This window comes from Coenobita brevimanus, chromosome 27 (assembly GCF_032717465.1).
Source record: "Coenobita brevimanus isolate Jiangsu-jjx chromosome 27, ASM3271746v2, whole genome shotgun sequence".
Taxonomy (NCBI): Eukaryota; Metazoa; Arthropoda; class Malacostraca; order Decapoda; family Coenobitidae; genus Coenobita; species Coenobita brevimanus.
Window position 1 is genome coordinate 12,057,516 of NC_136980.1, and position 8,154 is coordinate 12,065,669.

Genomic DNA, 8,154 nt, shown 5'->3' on the forward strand with positions numbered 1-8,154 from the left:
AATATTTTGTATCTGTAATAATATATCTTGCTTTAACTGAGCATTATCCGGTTTTCTCATTTATCAGGGCTGACTTAGATAAATTTGCTCTTGCTAAATTCATGTTAATAGAGGCTATTGCAGTTAACCATATATGTAACCTGTTTTGCCATTACATTATTCTTATGAGTCCTGAATGTTTAGTTGTTAGTTTGTGCATTAAACTTTAACTTGTAATTTTACCTAATTCTTTTGTTTTGAACCTGGAACTTTGCGGGACAGTAGTGATTTTAGTATTCTGACTTGTAGTGTTCATTATCTCTCTGTGTTCCATAACAATATATATATATATATATATATATATATATATATATATATATATATATATATATATATATATATATATATATATATATATATATATATATATATAAATGCGTTTTGTGGTAATTGGGAGCACTCACCATCCACTCAATCGATATAGTGCTGCTGTCGGGTGTCTGCCCTTTCCTGTCCTCCATCCTTCTTCTCTTCCATCCCCTTCTGTCTTACTTTCCTTCATTCTTTCCTAGTCCTTCTGCCTGCGGGTAACTTTACACACCCTCTTCTGTCTTTCTCTCCTTCATTCTTTCCTCTTCCTTCTGCCTGTGGATGACTCTACACTGAGTGACAAGCCAAATGCTTTCCTGTACACCAGGAAGCCATTTACTACGCTGAGTGGTAACCATATAACTAAATTTTTGCGCCTGGTGGTTCATTGGGTAATTATTGCGTTCCAGTAGGATTGAGCCTATGAAGGTTTATATTCAAGGGGTGGTTGGTGTTGATTGCTCATGTAATGTCACTCAGGGATGAGTGAGGCTGGTCACTCTCATATTAAATGTCGAGACCAACTGCCTAGCCCCGGGCTCCTGTGCTCCTCATGGAGCAATGTAGGATTGGATGATGGATGGATGGATAAATAAATAAATATATAAATAAATATATATATACATAGAGAGAGAGAGAGAGTATATATATATATATATATATATATATATATATATATATATATATATTGTAATGCTAGGTGTTTTAGATTCGGCTTCTCGTCCCGTAAATGCCTAGCGAATAGCGGGGCTCTCTTTTGAGACCGGGGCTTAGACAAATAGAAGAGAGGCAGGACACAAAAACTCCAGGCAACAACCTTACACGTGTATTACTCAGCTGGACAGGGGAACGAGTAGATGTTACAGACACAAGTACACTGGGCAATTACAAACTCTCATGTCTAAATATGGTTAGCAGTATCACGCAGGATACTGTTTGGATCACAGTGGGAGCACTTGAGGCAGAGTGTCCTTATTTAGGGTAAGTCCAGGTTTTCTATACTCGTTTAGTTACCAAAGTTATTTCTTACTGGGGAGTGTTGCTTTTGGCACTGGGGTCTAATTATGGTCTTGGTATCAGGAGATATTTTTTGATGGTATCGTATTTACCCCGTTAGACTCGACTCTCACTGGGTGGCCGTATTTGTGTTTAAACAGTTACTGTCACTCACTCCACCACTTTGGTATTATCATTGGCTCCTATCAGAGGGGTAGCTCACTACTCTGTCTTTTATACCCCTTGGTCACATACACTGTTCACTGTAGTTGTTATTCACTCCACCACTTTGGTATTATTACTGACTTCCGTTAAAGAGTTAGTTCACTATTCTGCCTTTGCATCATTTGATCACTAACACTGCACTATTACTGTCACTCCTGTCGGATCTGGCGTCGTGGCGGTCAGGTGCAAGGGCGGAGGGGCGTCACAGCTCTGTTACTGATGGGGCTGGGCACCACCGGGGGCCCTCTGTATCCAGAGGCCACAGGATCACGCGCAGGGGCGTCCATTCTCTTCCATGGCTGGGGGTGGCGAAGGGTCCCGTGCTCTCAGGGCTGGGGACAGGAGTGTGTCCCTCAGGGCTGGGGCCAAACAATTGCCTTAATCGGTCGTTCAGGCTCCTGATGGAGGATGAAGATCTCCGACGTCGATTTGTGGGTACCTCCTGCCTGGGAGTCCTGGGGGCAGTCTGGGGTTCCTGAGGGCTGTGGTCCTCAGGGCTTGGCGGCGCCAACAGGAAGGGGCTGTGGCACTGGTCTGTGTCAGGGTCCGTCAGGTGGGTCTCCTCCAGATCCAGTTGTAGGAAGCAGAGGCCAGGGGAGACTATGGGGCCTCTCCAATACTCCTCTAGGCCTGAGACTCCCTCTGTGTCGTGGGTCGTGGAACAGGCATCAGCTTCAGACGGAGGAGCGGCTACAGGCCATCTTCTGTCGTAGGGCCCGGCTACTGGCCGTGGCTTCCTGGGGGCGCGGCTACAGGCTTTCGCCAAGGCCAGGCTACTGGCTGTGGCCTGAGGGATTGGGCAGCTGCCAGCAGACCCAAAGGCACCTTTGCAGCAGCTACAGGGTGTCTCCTGACGAAGGCAGGAGCAGCTACAAACCATCTCCTTCAGGAGGGCTGAGCGGCTACAGGCCGTCTCAGGGGGAACACCTTCGGAGTGGCTACAGGCCGTGTCTTGACGAAGGCGGGAACGGCTACAGGCCGTCTCCTTCAGGAAGGTGAGCGGCTACAGGCCATCTCAGGGAGGGCACCTTCGGAGCGGCTACAGGCTGTCTCCTGACAAAGGCGGGAGTGGCTACAGGCCATCTCAGGAAGAACACCTTTGGAGCAGCTACAGGCCATCTCAGGAAGAACACCTTTGGAGCAGCTACAGGCCATCTCAGGAAGAACACCTTTGGAGCAGCTACAGGCCATCTCAGGAAGAACACCTTTGGAGCAGCTACAGGCCGTCTCCTTTTTACCCTCAGAGCGGCTACAGTCTGTCTCCTTAGCGAGGGGCGAGCAGCTATAGGCCATCTCAAGGAAGATACCTTCAGAGTGGCTACAGGCCATCTCTTGATGAAGGCAGGAGCGGCTACAGGCCGAAATCCTCATAGCAGCTACAGACCATCTCCTTAGCGAGGGGTGAGCGGCTACAGGCCGTCTCTGGGGTTCTGGCAGGAGCTAGATAGGCAGCTCCACCCTTTAGCTGGTTGGGGACAGCTCGCCCGGAAGGTAGTCTAGTATTCCTGCTATGGTGGCAGCGGGCGAGTTCCGGGTCATAGGGGCGTGCGGCCTGGGTGGACTTATGCCGTTGTCGTTCTGAGTCCCTGTGCACTGTCATTGCTCCTCTGCGGGCTCCTTGTTTGGGTGTCTGGGCGCTTTCGGGGGCGCTATACTGCATTTTACCACAGTCTGCTGGGAAAAAGTCATGTCCCTGTGACTGGAGGTGGTAAACTTTGGTGTCGTAGGTGGTGTAGACTGGCTGTTCGTGTTGGAGGAGGGTGTGCCAGCCTGTGGTGGCGGAATTTTCGTCTTGTTGCTCATTGCAGGTGAGGAAGAGGGTGGATGAGGTGGTGGAGGAGCCGATGAGTTGCAGGAGGTGGTGGGGGCTGTGGACTCGGTGCCTGCATCTGAAGGGCGACGCCCATGTTGCACGTCGAACTCTCATGCTTTGGGGTGTTGCTGGTGTTCGTGTGTTGGGGGTCTGAGTGGAGGAAGGAGTAGGGTTTGGTGGTGAGGCGGGAGGGGTGGGGGTGGCGATGCATTTTGAGGGTGGTGCCCCAAGCAGGTGATGGAGGTCTTGAGGGTGGGTGTGGGCGGTGAGTCGGGCATGTGGCATCGTGTTGCTGAGGCGATGCGGGCTGTAGGTGTTGTGGCGGCATGCTGAGGCGGTGGTGTGACTGCAGGTTTGGGGGAGGTGGCAGGGGTGGAAGGTGAGGAAGGGTGGGCATGGGGAAGGTGGCTGAGATGGCAGGTGAGGAGGTTGGGAACGGGGTGGTAGGCAGAAGGGATGGGGAGGGCGGTTGTGAGGGTGTGGTTGAGGAGTCAGGAGTACGCAATGTCAGCGGACCGTCAGGTGAGATGTGATGCGGTATGGTGGATGGCGGGGTGGGGGATGGTGGGGAGGGGGAGGCAGGTAGAGAAAGCTAGGGTGAAATGTAACCGTCACAGGAATCAGGGGGAGAGTTGGCGGCGGTGGTTGGCAGTGGGGAAGGCAGATTTGGGGTTGGGGAGGTGGTGGTGTATCTTGCGGGCGGGGGTGGAAGGTGGCAAGAGCGGGTGATTGCAGGTTTTAGGGTGGGAGTAGGTGGTGAGGTGAGTGTGTGGCCCTTTGGTGCTGTGGCTGCATATGGCGTGGCGGTGGAGGTGGTGCACTGGGGGGGGGGGGTTAGTTTTGGGCGGTGCTCCGATGGTGGTCATGGGCGAGGCATTGGGGCTTGAGGTGGGTGGTGTGTAGGGGTGTGAGGAAGGTCTGGCACCAGAGGTCGATAGTGGTGGTGAGGTGGCAGGTGAGGTAGCTTGTGGTGTGGGTGGTGAGGAGGGAGAGCAGTCTTGTGCAGCCATCCCGGTGGTTGGTGGTGGGTTGGTTTGGATGGTGGCAGGGTTCTGTGTTCGCGATGTGGGGTGGGTGGTGGGTGTGAAACCAGGGGATGGTGCGGGTGTGGGGGTGGTGGCGGGTGGTGTGTGGTGTTGGAACCGTGGTGGCTTGGTTGGAGGTGGTTGTATTGGCGGCTGTGGTGGGGTGGCAGGGGCTGAGGAGTGGGGTGTGGCGGGTGGTGTGTGCCGTCAGAGGCAAGGTAAGGCAGGGTGAGGTGTGGGCAGTGAAGAAGCTGGTGGTAGTGGGGAGGTGCAGCCTCGCGGTGTTGTCTGGACGATTGGTGATGGGGCGGTGCAGGTGGCAGCAGGGGGCTGAGCTCGTGATGGAGTGGTGGGTGATGAGGTGCATGGTGTGGTGGGCGATGAGGCATCTGGTGAGGCTATTGGAGACGAGCTGCGGGTCCATGGGGATGGTGAGGTTGAGGGTGGGGTAGGGAGGTGAACGAGAAAGAGGAGGTGGGTGAGGGTGGGTCAGAGAAAGAGGAGGGTATAGAGAGGAGATAGAGGGAGGAGAGTGGAAGGAAATGTGCTGTTTCCCCCTGTCGTAGACTGAGGGGGGATGTGAGGTGGCTCCCACTAGGATAGGGGGGTGCAGGGGCAGTGGTGGGCGCCTTCTGTGCTTTTTATTCCAGTTTTTGTTTCCCCTAAGCTCGGGGCAATTGGCGTGTGGTGGGGCTGCTTGTAGGCGCCCTTGGGTTGTTCTGCTGCACCAGGCAGCTTTGAGCTGTTTGCGGATGTCGTGAATGGGGCATCCGTGGCTGCATGCAGAAAATTCCCACGGGTCAATCACGATGATGCCCGTGGGAAACTGGTCGATTGCGCCGATGTGTTGAGGGGTGGAGTAGATGGCTAGAAGGCGCCTCGTTACTTAGATATCTTTCTCCAGGTCCCCCATAGGGTCATATATGATAAAATGTTCTTTGGTGAAACTGGGGAGGATTGTGATAAGTGTGTGAAACATGATTTGTTCCCGGGTTTCATCATCTGCCTACACCTAGCGATTATATTAAGCTTTTGAAAGATATTCCAACCTCGAGGTTGGTATCATACATTTCCAGGTAGAAAAATCTCCCTTCCACCAGCTCTGAATGAGATCATTTGGAGATTGCAAATAATCTAAACGGGAAAATCATCAGCAGATTTCGTGAGTTAGTGAATACAAAAAAGAAAATTATCATCATCATCATCATTATTTGTGGATTAATATATATATATATATATATATATATATATATATATATATATATATATATATATATATATATATAAAGAAAAACGTCAGCAGTTTCAATGGGCTACCGGATAGAAAAAAGTATATTATCATCATCTCTACAGTCATCATAATCTATATCATTACCAACATCATCATCACATCCCAGTTTCTCACAGTGTGCAGTCAGAATCCCGAGTTCCTTAGACCGTCTCAAAACTCCCTAAATCAAAAATTTATTGCTGCTAAACTGTGACTCAGTACTGCCATTTAGTGTCAGTAAACAATTAAAGTCTAAAGGTAATGCCACGAATGAAATGGAACTTGTTATCTGTCAAGTCACTGAAGGTCAAAGATCATGGTGCCAAATGAAATTCCATAAGAAACTTCTTTTATCTTGAAAATAGTAATTATATGTTCAACCAGTTTTGAGTTTTAGCCCCCTGAATATCAGTGACCATGAGTTTGACCTTTCACGGTCACTTAAAATCAAAGGTCATGGGCCCAATCAAAAGCCCATGTGGGACTTCCTGTATGTTGCTAATAATAAATATTTATCTGCAACCTGTTTTGAGTTATAGCCCCCTTACTATCCATGACCTTGAGTTTGACCTTTCAAGGTCAGTCATGGTCAAAGATCTTGGTGCCAAATGAAGGCACATATGGGAGTTCCTGTATGTTGATATTCGTAAATATCTGTCTTCTACCGGTTTCAAGTTATAGCCCTCTGAAAATCCGTGACCTTGATTTTGACCTTTTGGTGTCACTCAGTTAGCTCCAAAATTTAATCACCTTCTTTTCGGACCAGTGTCCACATATCCTGAATGTTTCAGGGAATTTTATTCAGCCTTTTTTTTTTTTTTTCCGTAATGTTCCTAACAAACAAAGAAAAGAAGAAAAAAAAAAAGAAACGACCAAAACAATACTCGCCGGCTTCCAAACGGGCGAGGTAATTACTGTATTTTAACGGCTGGAATAGGATGACATATTATTCTTGTCTAGTCTACCTGGGTCTATGGCATTTTGTTCAAATTATGTAAAATCTAAGTTATCAAAGAGATGAAATACTTCACTACAATGACTTTAATTTTACTTGTGATAACTTCATAATATTTTAGTCAAATCAGGGTGTGAATGGCGCTGCCAACCACTAAACTGGACATGGACGTGTCAAGCCTACCTCTGACCGTGCGCAGTCTATTTTGGGTGAACGCAACTGCCCTGACCACTAATTTAGGTATAACCATATGAAGTGACAGTGCTATGTCGTCTTATTTTGGCTAGCCCTGGCTCAGGTTTTCATCAATGCTGATTCAGCTGAGACCCAGGTTGGGGCACGGTATATCAGCAATGATAAAGGTCAGCTTTATCGGATTACAAGGAAAGAAAGGAGGCAGAGCCAAACCAAAGTGACGAGGACCGCCCTCCATAGGCTGCACTATACCAGCCAACCCTAGCTGAATAACGTGGTGTGACCACCTTCACGACGAGGTTATTGGAAACAGATATGATGGTACTGCTAAGACTGGTCTGTGAAGGAAAAGAAGACTGGCTCCTCTAAGTCATTCTCTTAATTTAGTGATATAGTGTAAGAAGTGCTCCATAACGCCGAACTGTATGTTAAGAACTTAAATTTAATTTGTACATGGCAGCCTAGTAATGTAACTGTTCCCATTTAGTACTCTATTAGCTGAAGTGTCTGATTGATCCTGTCTGAGTAGGCTTGTAAGTAATTCTAATTACATTAAAAATGTTCCACAGTGAACATTTTTATTATATAAAAGAACCTACTTTTATGACAGTGCTGTGTAGTGATTTTGTAAAAAAAAAAAAAAAAAAATGAAGTGCCTGACTGATCCTGTCTGAGTAGGTTTGTAAGTAATTCTGATTACAATAGAAGTGTTCCACAGTGAACATTTTTGTTATATAAAGACCCTATTTTTGTGATAGTGCTGTGTAGAGATTTTGTAAAAAAAAAAAAAAAAAGGGTAATGACTATTTGTTAAAGTGTCATTGCCCTTAATTTGACCTCCAGAGTCGGGAATCTCCCTGCACTATTAGTATAAAGGGAAGACTGTTGAAGTAAATGGATACTGTTGATTATATCTTACTCAGTGAGTTCGAAAAGTATATCGTCAGCTGAGTAGAAATTGTCGGAGGCCAGCAAGAATGAGGAGAAAAGTATGACATCGATGCTGAATGAGTTTATTAAGGTTATATCTACCCTTTTCAGTTCGAAAAGACACTGAAAGTTAATAAAAGCGGTTGAATACAGCAACGGCACCGAGATTGTGCCATCGACCCCAAGGGGATAACTAACAGAAATCTACTGACCTGGAAATTTCACTCATTCCTTCACTACGAAGACGTTTAATTATATATTGCTCGTGCCGCCTCCAGACATAGTTTGGCTCCGATACGTTGATGGTATCCTGTGTTTCTGGCCAAACAGTCTTCCCATTGATGAATTTCTCCTGCAACTAAATTCGTTAGTTCCATCGATTAAGTTTACTCATGAA